The sequence below is a fragment of the Zonotrichia leucophrys genome, chromosome 1 (genome assembly GCF_028769735.1).
Source record: "Zonotrichia leucophrys gambelii isolate GWCS_2022_RI chromosome 1, RI_Zleu_2.0, whole genome shotgun sequence".
Lineage (NCBI taxonomy): Eukaryota > Metazoa > Chordata > Aves > Passeriformes > Passerellidae > Zonotrichia > Zonotrichia leucophrys.
Window position 1 is genome coordinate 53,213,488 of NC_088169.1, and position 13,573 is coordinate 53,227,060.

Genomic DNA, 13,573 nt, shown 5'->3' on the forward strand with positions numbered 1-13,573 from the left:
AGTTAAGGATTTCACTTGCAGGTCTTTATAAACTTTGGTTAATCTAATACATCATGGGAGTGTTTCACTCTTCCAAGACTTCATTTCCTCTCCTTCAGATCAGAAGGAAGTTTTCCTTCTTAGATTACCAGGGATATATCAGGTGTTGTTTTTTTTCATTCGTGCTCTCTTCTGGTACAACACACGTATCTCTTGAAAGTTAGGAAATGCAAAGGGATATATATATGGTTTATGCTGACTGAATTGGGTAGCAAGTTCAGCACTCCATTTATCTATGAACTAAACACTTAGACTAAGCTAGTTGTCTAAATTCTATATATCCATGACAGATATGTTAATCTATGTGGCAGGTGTTGTGCTGTATGACAATCAGTGAGAAGATTTGCAGATTCCCTCCTTGCAACTTGGATCAGCATTTAGTTCACTAAGAGAGAGACTTAGCCACATTCTCTATGTTGGTAACGCTTCTTAGAGAGAATCAACTTTTATACCATTTTAAACACTTCACTCTTTCCCATGTTCCATTAATTCTTTACTTTCTCATCAGCTGTTTTAAACCCATGCCAATTTACTTTGATGTAGGACTTACACAACTCTTTTAAGTAATCTTTTTAGTCATCACTTTATTGGCTTCAATAATTAGGCTTCCTTTGAAAATAATTTATTGCATTTTTTCACTATGGTTTCTCAGCTAAGAATCATTAAATATTTTAGTTTGAAAGGCATTTGTGGAGGTCCAGAAGTCCGCTTCATAGATTTATATAAAAAGATATAGAGATTCTTCTGAGTACAGTGGAGAATCTTCTCTCTGAAATCAAATCACATGAAGACCAAACCAAATTCAAGTGGTATTTTACTCTAGATGTTCAGATCGCACAAAAAAGGGAAACATAAAGTATGCTTTATCTTTGATTTGTCAGTCTTGCCTCTCATGAAAGGTATTACACGTCAGAGAGGCAGGCATGAGAATCCTGGGTTCCAGTTCTCCAGTGTTCCCAAATATGTCGCAAGTATATTGCATTGACCAGTATTATGAGCTATACCTTCAGTATCTCAAAATGTTAATTTAATAATTTATTCTGAAACAAACTGAATAATTTCTAAATCATAGCAAGAAAGTGTATTTATTTAAATGAACAGACTTTTTGCTTTTCAGTTTGTAAACCCTATAAATATTATACACAAAACAAACTTTGCTTGTTTTAGACATTTTCTGCATATCTAAAACAAGTTTTACTGTTACTGGGAGTTTGACTAAGGAATTTAAACTTTAGAATTCAATTTTTTGTGTTTTTTCTTCTTGAAAGATACTGAAAAACAGAGTAAAACTAAATAATTTGGCATTATATTCAGTCTAAGCCTCTGCTTTTTGGCAGATGCCCCATAGCCATCGGTGCAGCAACTGGCTGAAGGTGATTTAATGGCATGTATTTCAATAAGAATCCCAAAAGAGATCCCGGTGTATGAAGCAATAAATGTCTTCTATAGCTCCAATAAACATGAAATCTTGCTGAACACCACAGAAACTGCCCTGAGATCTCGGCTATTGGAATTATCAGATGAAGCTCTAAAAAACAAAAGGGAAAGGTTTGGTTTAAGAGATCCCCACTTACAAAGGCAATAACCTAGTCATTTGAGACTGAGAAAAGTTTTCACCACCTGTAAATCAAAACCTTCCCTCTGACAAGACTTTTGGCTACTGTCCAAAATGGGTTTTGGCTGTTTTAAGTTCTGAAAGTCAAGGTCTGTATTCTTACTTGAAAATGGAAGATTTGCCTGACCTTTAAATTATGCAGTTCAGATAAATGATGGAGTTCAAACTAAAAGGATTAGACAATGTTAATGAGGATTCCACTTCTTAGTATTTGCACCTATAAAACAATTTTCTCCCTCTTCAATACTTGAACTGTGAATTATTGCTTGAAATTGATTAATATGTTCACCACTCCCATTATCTATTTGATTCTTCCCTAGAATAAAAATTGATTTTTATCATAATGTATGCACACCATTGCAGGATCATTTATATGCCTCAGGCAGAAAGATGACATAATTTTAACCAATTCAGATTATTATTCAACTATCAATTGATATAATTGGGAATGCTATACATTTCATATGTGATCAAGTGGGCCAAGAATGCAGTCAGCTGTTCCACTCATTACACTGAAATGATCAAATGGATAGTTCAAAAGCAAAAAAAACCAAAAACCCAACAAAATCCCAACCCATACGAACAAAAAACCAAACAATTTTTGCCAAACAATTTTAACTGTTACTCCAAAAAAAAAAGAGTTCACAGAACTAATATTTTTGAAAAACAGATATATGGAGGTAAATGGCAGATTAGGTAGAGAGATGCATTTTTCCTTTTTTCTTCCATCTCCTGTTCCTGCAATGGAGAATGGAATTTGCTGACAAGTATACCAACTATCTAACAATATGGATGAAAAATACAGGATAGTGGATGGATCCACTAGCACTAGTTTGCCAGAGATGGGACTGTGGCAAAGTGATTAAGAAGTCAGCAACATCTTCTTTTAGAAGGAAAGAGCCTTTTCCCTAAGTGTGCAAGGAGATACACGAAGGTATGTATGTATATTAATATCACATACCTTTCAAGCCAGTTCTGTGGTGCACAGCTTTTGTGAAGAGAGTGTAGAAAACTTCTTGATGTGGGGACTGGCAGGAAATACATATTATATTAATGAAGTCTGTTTATTTAATCATGATTAAGAGTGTTAGTACTGCATGATAAAGCAGAATGTAGCAAAACTGTAAACCTCCAGAGCTGTTCAGCATTGAAAGAGATGATACTTACAATACAGAGAGAGAGTTAAGAAGTGCATGACTAAAGATTGCCATTACATCCAGGGAAAATAAACAGAAAATTAGTTTGTGGTCTAGGAACTTGGGATTTCCTAGGTTTCAGGACCTGTATTTTTCCCAAACATAGTACCAGACAGATTACTCTGATTTAAATCTGATTTTGTAATTAAGCATTTTAGTTGTTTTAGCTGGTTTTCTCTTTACAGGAGTTAAACCTCAAACATACCCTTCCACTTCTACACTATGAAATAGTTTCTCTTTCCTTTTGTCATCCTTTCCTGATGTAGCTTTGGGGTTATTCTGATTAGATGCAATATTTCTATGTTATTTGGCAATAGATGTTAATATAGTTAGTAGCAGCAAGGGCAAATATGGCTTCATGATTGACATATTAGATAGTAATTATAGTAACTCTAAGAACTCTTGGGAGCAATGCCATGAATTTACAATTTGCTACTCATTTACTGTTCCTTTTCTTATATCCCACTACATACACAGTTCTCCCTACCACAATTTCCAGCTCACTTTTCCATTTCTAGACATGTCATTAAGTTTTAGAAGGTACAACCTCATAGAGAAGATACAGCTTTCTGTCTGATACTTTTCGTGGAAGCTGCTTATCAGAAAGCTGTACATTTCCTATATTAAATACCATGAATTTTGGTCTAAATTGCATTCTATTTACCTGGTCTCTCTAAAACTCCCAATTCCACTTCCCAATTTTAATATTTCACACTTTCAGTCAGCTACTCTAAGCCACTTGTGAATTCAGGCTGGTTGCTATGTAAATCTAAGTAATCCTAATTTTGTGCTCCTAGCTTTCAAAGTGTTATATATTCACCTACAGGGGAATAGAAATTCCAGATGAGATAGAGGGAGAGCAATTCAGGCACCTTTTTATATTAGTGGATAACCCACAGGATAAGCCCACTAATCCTTCTCCCTATGCTGTATGCTTCTGGCTTCTTTCCTATTATCAATATTCCTACTCCTTGAGCACCTCCTTTCTTAATACCTTTAATTCTATCAGTTGGTACTCATTTATTCCTTTTCAATAATTTTTGAGAATCTGTTGAATATCCTGGAATGTTTAGCAGTATGCAAGTCAGTTGCATCTAGGACTTAATCTGCACAGTTTTGTTGCAAGACTAATGTGAATTCTGCTTCTCAGTCTTTGAAGTCCTTGCTGTTGTTTCTTCTGTGTTATTTTTCTTTAATCTAGCAAAAATAAACCCTCAATTTTGCCTCTAGCTCAAATATACAAAGTTTCAGGCATCATATTACAAAACTAGTTTCATGATTAAATTGTAGCTTAATTCTGTCTGCAATTTTTCCATTTGCTTTGGTCTTCTTTAGATGCCAAGTAATGTGATGACTTTTACAGAATTTCACTAAATAACTTTTTGAGACAGTCATTTTCATTAGCAGGAAGCAGCACCAAGGTAGACTTTTCAATGTTCCTTTGTAAGAAATGGTCATAGTAGACCCTTTTCACAAGAGATCTCCAGATACTAACAGATTTTCACACTCTTTTGTTTCCAGTTAAGCTAAAGATTTCTAGGCAACTGTATTCTTAGAGTAAGTGTAAATGACAAGGAAGTCTTAATAATTTTAAAATTTATATTTGAAGTTAAAAAATTATGCAGAAAAATATTCCATATGGAACAAACACCTTACTCATTGAAACTCTAGAAAGGCTTAAGGAAATTATTATGCCTCACTTTGTTCAAAGCATGACAACTCTTCTTTGACATCACCTTACCTCAATGAATACTAACTGATATTTCCCAGTTTTACCCCAAGCATGGAAAGCTAGTTTTAACCCAGCCAATTCAAAACTAAAGCATTATTATGCCTAAGAAAAATTAGTCTGAAGAAGGCATTTGAACATAGCTCTGCAATAGTTGGCATTAAACTTAAGAGTTATTCTTTCATGCCCACAAAGGTGCTAAACTGATGGGTATAGGTAGAAAATTACCTTTTCCCTTGCCCTTGAAATAGACTGTGGAAAGATAAATGAGGAGGAAAAAAAGCCTACAAAATTCCCAACCCATAACAAGATTTAAGACTTGTTATCAGAATTTGGTGCATAAAATTTACTTGAAATTATTTTTATGAAAAAAAGGAACAATAATTAAGTGCATTTAAGATGTTTCAGGAAAAAAAAATACCACAACAACCAAATAGAAGTTTGATTACTTGGGAAATAAAAATATTCCGTGAGTTAGTTTAGTTATTTATGCTAATAAGTTCTGTCATTAATTTTTTTTACTTGCCTTATTATCTGAGAAATATCTTTAGAGTAGACATTCTAAAACATTAAACATTTTCATAGGTTGAGTAATGTACATAGTTTTGAGTTGATCAGCTCAATTAGGGCTGAGGATGTGTCTATGAAGAATGAATCTCATTGCTTCTACTTTGAACTTCTGGTGCAGGTGAATGAAAATCCATCCTTTATAAGAAGCAAGTGGTTAATACTTATTGATGATGTCTTCTCCAATAAGTTTATGCACATAAAAATGGACTAGATGTAGAGCAAAGGTTTCTACAGAAAAGCAAAGAATCTTAAATCCAGTTGCCAGCTTCCTTATGTAGGATTCTTTCTCCAAGTGAGGGAAAGACATAATGCTGAACAGTATTTCAATCTCTTCTTCAACTCTAAAGAAAAGAATGCCTTAGATACAAGAAAGGTCTTAATATGCTATGTCTTAATATCTGTATCAATTCACAAATTGATATAGGTCCAGGTTTTCATTTCACCAAGCTCTGGTAACAGGTGATCAGCTATTCAGAGAAGATATGGACTAAGCTGCTGTCTCTTGTGTTGATCACATACATGACGTACAAAAGTAGGCTTGTAGTAGTGGAACAACTTTAAATAAATAACACAGAAGAAAATAACTAAAATCGATAGCAATATGTAAACATATTTTTGTTAACGTGCTTTTCTGTCTTCCACCCTAACAACCAAATTTTCTGAGGTGATGAAAATTTATGTTCTGAGGTCAGCTTTTGTTGTCTCGTATATTAAGGGTTCTATTATCATTATAGTGCAAGGATTTGATATCACCAGAGCTTTATACCTCATCAATGTTTCTCACAGGCACTTTCTCTAAGCACTGACTCTTCTTGGTTCTTGCAGTAGTCATCTGACTCCAGATCCCACCAATCCACTCTTTTATACCACTTGTTCTTATTGGCTACAGGTGTGGCCTGTTGAGATCAGGCCTGCTCCTAATCTTTAGTAATTGGTCCAGCTGCAACTCGTTGGGGGACAAGATTACATTCTATACTACTTTCCTCTACCCATACTGTATCCCCCTACAAGCTTTTATATCTGGGGTCATATGGTAAGGAATGTCCTTTTGGATTTATTTAGGTCAGCTGGCCTAAATTAATTGTGTCCTTTCCCAGTATCTTCCCCACTCTCAGCCCCTTGATGTGGGGATAATGTTGGAGAGGGGGTGCTGATGCTGTGCCAGTGCTGCTCAGCAGTAGCCAAAGCACTGGTGTGCTGTCCAACATATTTCCTGCTACCAATGCTGCTGAGCACAGCACTGGAAGGGCTGCTGTGGGAGAATGAGCTCTGTCTCAGCCAGACCCAACACACTATTCTGAATCCAAATCACAGTAGTGTACCAGCTATTAAGAAGAAAATTAGTCTATCCCAGCCAAAACCAGGACAAAGGACTTTGTGAAGCAGAATGGTAGAGAAAAGGAGGAGGCAGACCTCAGAGAAACAATGGAGGCAATTACAAGAAAACAAACTTGCAGGTCAAGCTGATGGGCTACCAAATAATTGCAGGAACCACTTCAAAGAGGGCCAACCTGCTCTTTCCAGATGATAAGGATGAAAATGTGAGGATCCTGTGTACTTTGGGACTTCAGAGGTATGTCGACTGAACTAAGGGCAGACAGATCAATATGCTCAGAAAGGCAACCTGAGAGGAAAGTTAAAGAATAGACAGAAAGGGGTACAAAAATGTTTTCATGATCTCTTTGCATAAGACTACTGTCTATCCCATGACAGTGCTGCAAGGACTCAGTGCCAGCTACTGAGGTGAGGACTGGGGTGAGTAAGACAAATGGAAAGGTCTCCCTGCCTGTGGCTGGAGCAGAACCATGGAACACAGTCACAGTGTACCTGCTGCTGACTGCTGGATGCAAGTGTCTGTACCTACCTTCCTGAGAGACACTGAAATGATTGATGGTTTCAACATTGCTAAAATTATTGGAGGACCTTTCTCCACTAAAGCAAACTGCAAAGAGGCAGTTGCTCACCTGTGACCACAAAAGCCCACTCCTCCTCAAATATGCCTGCTAACTGGAATTTGAACTGTGATGGGAACTTGAGATAAGGTAAAGGGGGCACTATTGACCAATTATCCCAGGCCTAGGGAGAAGAATATATCCACAAGTGACACTGGAAGAGGGAGTGGAATACTGATGGCTCAAACAATCAGGGAAAAACTGCCAAGGCACAAACCTCCCAGGTGCAGGTGGAGAGGACACCTGAGCCTCAGTCGAACAGCTGGTATTGCACAAATAAAGAGGCAAAAGCCCTGTGAGGCGGGTTGTGGTACTCTCTCTTTGTCCTTAGTTAAGTGAATTCAGCTGTGATAACTTCTCTGGGAAGTTCTGGGACATTCACAGGTAGCCTGAAGGTATCCATCTCTGCTGATGGCCATGATGGATTCAACTGCACTGACTTAATAGGCAGCTGGAACTACTTGGACTCTTGACTCACAGCATTACATCATCCAGTGTAAAACTCCTTGCCACAGGGGAGATTGCTCATTCCCACCTGAGTGAATTCTACTCTTTGAATTTCATGAACTTTCCTAGACAGATCAAGATCATAATTTTAACAGGATTATGACCTTCACTTAGACCAAGGGACATCAAAATTGCAACAATCAAGTATAATTTCTGGATCCAATGGATAGAGACTCTATATCGCTCTACTTTTATTCTGTCTTTCATTTCCTTAACTGTGGTTTTTTGTACTTTTATATTGCTATGGATAATAACAACCAAAATGGCTACATACCTGCTTTCTATTGCAACCAAATTGTTCCAAAACAAATCCTACATATTTATTTGTTCCAAAACAAATCCTACATATATATACATTTACAAACACTAATTATCCAGTGCCATTTACTCTAATCTTCCCCACAGGATCTATTAATAAGAACCTGGTTTGTCCTTGCTTTCTGGAGCAGGTTGTAACGCATGCCCAGCTGGGGGTGTGAGGTCTGTATGTGGATTCACTGGCAAACTGTCAGCAGGCCCATGTGAGAAGTAGGAAGTTCTGGGTTTGGACAGGGGTACCAGGTGGGTGGAGGTTTTATCTCAGGAGGACTCACAAGAGTGGTGTGCATGTAGGGCTAGTGCTGTGTGTATCCAGTGAGCACACAGCTGGAGCAGCTGGCTATTAGGGAGCTGTGGGGTAGGTAAAGGTGACTGGATAGGGCTGCCAGGTGGGCAGAGGGGCCATGGTGGTGCTTGGGAAATCCATGAATGGGTGTGTGTGTGTGTGGTGACCCTGGGGAGTGTGGTGTGTGTGCTGCACCAGTGATTTTTGCCTCTGCCAGCCCAAGAGAATTAGGGAATGTGGCCGTGTGTGCATGTGTCTGGTGTGAGTTTCAAGCGTGGGAGTTTCTGAGGGCAGAGCCTTGTCTGACACTGATTATATGACCACCTGTGTTTGTGCCCTGTGTGGATCTGCCTGTGGCTGTGCATATTTCTTGGGAACACACTGAACTTTGCTGCTGATTGACCCTGTTAATGGGAAAATGGCAGAAACGTCTGTCAGACCAAGCAGAGCCCCTATGGAAGGGACTCTCAAAGAGCATCAAGTCCAACGCTTAAGTGACTGGTCTGTACAGGGGTTGAACCTGCAATCTGGGGTGATTTTCGCACCATGCTCTAACTAACAGAGCTAATCTCAGTAATCAAATATCTACCACCATTTGATATCTAATATTTGTCCTAGAATAGCTAATCATAGTGTTAATTAAAATGCCATTAGGAAAAACTGAGTTATCAAATTCACTGAGAATTTGTCTACACTTAAACCGTAAAGCTTCTTAGACACAACCAACTATATTTTTTGGGGGGGAAGAGACTCCTAAATATAATGCTAGACTGTTTCACTTGTTTGCTACAATGTCATCCCTAAACAAGGAAGGAATCTAACCCATGCTTACTTCTGACACAAGAATGAAAGAATTAAATCTATAATATAGGTTTCTGGTAATTCCTTTACTAGCCTTTCTTGATGTATGCTTATCCTATATATCTGTTGGCTTTTTTAAAAATTAAACAGTATCATCCTTATTCAACATTATGAAAAAAATCATCAGTCTATTTGAAAATATTTAAACTAATGTAGTTTATTTTTAGAATGTATAGAAATTTTTACAATTTTGCTGAATTCCCATTTAAATATCTCTGTGAGTTTCCAATATGTATTCTTAATGGAATTATGAACATATGTACTTCTTTAGTACTATTCATATGGATCACACCTGAGTAGTCCACCAAGGCTAGAAATTAGAAAGTGATACATACTCTTTGAGAAAAGATTTTCATCCCCATAAGTGCCAGAGTTATATTTGTTTACTCTACACTATTTCTCTGTAATTTGTTTATTATATTTCATGTGACTTTATGCCTTTACAAAGCAAAAGAAAAAAATATCTTCTTCAGCCTCTCTTCTGCTTCCGTGGTCAGTTATCTTGAGCAAAGAGGAAATTAGATTTATTTGACAGTATTTGATCTTGATAAATCTCTAAGCTGTTTCTTACAATCTTATTATCCTCCTGGTGTTTACAAATGGATTGTTTAATAATCTGTCCTAGCATCTTTTCAGATACCAAAAATGGCCCTAATTCCCAGCTGTAAATCCCCCATATGCACTCAATCTTTTTAAAACACAGATACTGTATTTGCTGTTTCACTGTCTCTTGAGATTTCATTCTTCCTTTGTAAATTTTCCGTAAAACTTGTCAATGACTCAGAAATGGTTTTGAGTGTCTTCTTTAAATATAGCAAATTTCATCAGAACATGCTATCTCAAATACATTTATCTACATAATCTTTAATCTTTCTTCATTCAGGCCCATTTTTTACTTGTTAAACATTTCAAAACATTTCATCACAGTCAAACCCCTTTTTCAAGAATGTTGTTGAAAAGAAATTGACCTTACAGTCTTTTCTTTTTCATCTTCTACTTGTTTTTCCCATTAGGTATAATATCCTCTCTTGGCAAATATTAAAAAATCAATTTATTTTTTTGTCTGATACTCAATGGGTTGAAATGTTAGGGTTATTTTTTTTTTCCTTTGCATATCTGACATCTTTCCTCTCTATATTCCTATCCTACTTTTTATCTTACACTGATTTATAAACTTTTGTTTCCATATTAAATGTTATAATTTCTTTTCAATATCAAGTTAAATAATATTTTTCATGCTGCTGTGTGTATATATATTTACTTGTGTGTATATATATACTTCTTCCACATTCTTTCTTTATGTTCTACATCCTGGAAATTACCAGAGTCCCTGCAGTTCCATTTCTTATTTTTAATTTTGCCTGAAAATCCTTCCCTTACTACCATATCAACCTGTTTCCAGAGTGTGATGAACTGTTTCTTTTTTGAAATCCATTGTCATGGTTTTGCTACTGTCACTCCTTTATTACCTCACAATCATGGACTCAGTCACTTCATTTTCATTTTCACCATAATTGTCTTCCACATTCAGAGCCTGAATCAGTACCTTCAGTTTGTCAGAGTCAAATGCATTGCCAAAACCAAAATGCTAAGGATGCCTGACACAGGCCCAAAAACTTGTAATACATTTACAGAAAAGACAGTTTTCACTTCTGTCTTTTCAGCCCCTTGGGTATCTTAGGGTTAATTTTTCATGCATTACTCTGCAGTCATGAGGGCTAGCAACCTGTTTACTTAGAAACTGAAACAAGATTTTTATTCCTAGTTTTAATTTCATCTCATACTCTTAAACTGCAGGTCTATAAAACTGATCAGCACAAGACTTCACAAAATAAGGATTTTCTACATTAGGTGTATTGACTGCTTGTGAAAAGGTAGGATTTGTAATCTCCTGCTGCTGTATTTTCAAGATTTGGTTATTGAAAAACTCCCCTTCTTTATGTGTTTTTCATCTCTCACATTGAAAAAACTTGAATCTACTCTTCCCTCACAAGTGGTTTCTGCTACATTATGTGTCCTAAGGCTTTCAATAAACTCAGGGAGTGAAAGCAGAAATGCTGGCATTAACCTTTAACATAGTGTAAAACTCAATGTCATTAAATGAAATAAACTACACAGAATGGTGGAAGGGTTTAAATTCCTATTGTGCATAATTTCATAAAATTCTCGTTTGTGGTCTAACAAAAGTGGGGTTTTTTTTACAGTAGAATGATATAAAAATAGCTGTTCCTTAATCAATCTTAGAAGACTATTTTTAAATTTATGTAATATTAATAATATTGGTAATATTATTGATAATAATATTTTGTGAAATAGGGAATTTGGCTTCGTCTATAAAAAATTAAAGCCAACAACTTCTGATGAATTTACCATTCACATTATGTAACATATTTTTACTTTGTTTTAAATTAATACGGAAGCATTTAAAGCTCTCATACAATAAAGAATCTAAAACTTTCTTTCTCTCTTTCCTGGTTTCCCATTCATAAAGAACTTTGAGTTACATATTTCACTTAGAATATATAACTTAAAATACGTTTTTGCTTCCACACAGCATATAGAACCATGTCCTGACTGACAGTTCCTTGGGTCTTGCTTATCTCCTGGCAGCTCCTTCTTCAAGTGCTGCTTCCCTGCTGAGTCTATCCTCTTCTAGGGAGAATCAAAGCCACATCAAGCTGAGTTATGGAATGCCTCCTGTTTTCAAAAACCAGGTCAGGCAAATAGAATCAGCAAGGAACAATGTGATTCACATGATTACTTTGGGGCCTGAATAACACTTCTATGTATACTATGGAACATCATAGCTCATTTTTCCATGAAAATGTCCTCATAAAATTATTTAGTTTATGTGAACTTAGTTTAGTTTATTAGAATCTCTTAAGATTAAAATAAGAAGTGTGGGTTTGAGTTTGGTATATTTTTCAGTCGTCTCTGTTAGAGCAATTGTTTAAAATTATTTGACACTCTGTATGATAAATTGTGAAGTTGTGGAAGAGCCTTCACTTAATGAAGGAAAAATTGTTTTGTTTTTTTTTTTTTCTCAAGAAGAGAGGTATCTTTTTTAAAAAATGCTGAATTGGAACTATCAGAGTGTGGCGGCTACATTAAAATATGGACTCATTGCTTTCATTTGTCCCATTAAATAATTGGAAAGTGTAACTTGCCACTTAATTCTGAACAGTAGGTCAATACAGCCTAGAAAGGTTTTAAAATGAGTATTGTACTTTGTTTTCAGAGCCATAAGTAATCTGAGAGAAGCCCTAATATACAGTGACCATGCACAGGGAGAATAAGTGGAAGATATAACATGGGTCTGTAACGCTTTAAGAAGCCTTTGAATGGAAATATAATAAAATCTCTTAGTCATGCAACATATCACCATAAAGTTGGTCACCAAGTGTTAAGGCTGTTTCAGCTTACATTTTAATGTGCCTAAAACCCAGCGTTGTACTGAATATAGATGTGAATTGCTTCAGAGTTTACCAGAAAATCTAAGGTTCTCAGTGAGAGTAAAACTCACATACATAAACAAGCTGGCATTAAAATTTGCATGTATAGTTTGAAATTACTTCTGAAATTGGAACCCAGTATCATTGAAGATGTGACTTTACAACTGCAGACTTGTGCACAGCTTTAGACCTCCTGCTCAACAACAAGAGCAAAAAAAATTTACCGCCCCACAGTCTTGGGTTTGTGCCTTGGGAAATGATGTTGTTATGTCTAGTGTTCCAGGCATGGGCTCTATAATGGCAGAAGAATGCACTTTGCAGAAAGACCCACATGGTTGCAGCAAGTGGACCAATGAGGTGCAAATGATTGTTGTGTCAGTTTTTCCTGCTTTGGGATCACAGTTCTGCATTGCAATAATAGCACCTTTACATTATCATTACAGTATTTGTAACCACAGTCACAAGCAGAGACAACTTGGTAGCTAGTGACAACCTGAAGTAGAGTATTTATAGGAACAGATGAGTAGATGAGTAGCTTTTCTGGAGTACTTCTTTTGTATTCACGTGCACCAACTGAAAATGCACTAAAGCTTTTTAAAATCTGTCTCGTAGAATAACATTTGGTGCAAATACTTGTGGCTGTGTGTCCTTCAGTAATCTGAGGGTTTGAGAATTGTCATTTTAAAAAAGGTAAAAAAACAGAGCTATATTTAAACTCTTAGCAATATCATTAGCTCTCTTGCAAAAAGCCATCACACTTGCAAATGCACTTGCAAAAAAAAAGTCTTGCAAAATTAGAGCATGAAGAATGAAATAATTTTTCATACAGTGACTGACATAATGGAGAAACCTCTAGGCAAGGCAGATAGCAGTGTGAAGGGAAGCTTGAGTGAGAGAATATCACAAAACTGAGATAGTCTGAAGCTGCACATTCTGTCTGAGGATACCAGTGAAAATGTTAGGGGCTTTCTTGGATAGATGCATGATTAGAAGCATATTCAGAAATCTTTTTTTTTTTTTTGAAATACAGAAAATACAACAAATAAAA

At 36.2% G+C, this 13,573-nt stretch overlaps 1 long non-coding RNA gene across 1 annotated transcript; it reads right to left on the reverse strand.

Annotated features, from left to right (window-relative positions):
- Window positions 1-1,402: 1,402 nt before the first annotated feature.
- LOC135452590 (uncharacterized) lies at window positions 1,403-5,971 on the reverse strand. Its single transcript, XR_010441661.1, has 3 exons — window positions 5,916-5,971; window positions 2,616-2,682; window positions 1,403-1,567 (listed from the first exon to the last, which is right to left on the reverse strand). It is a non-coding gene; the product is annotated as an uncharacterized LOC135452590 (long non-coding RNA).
- Between the last annotated feature and the right edge of the window lie 7,602 nt (window positions 5,972-13,573).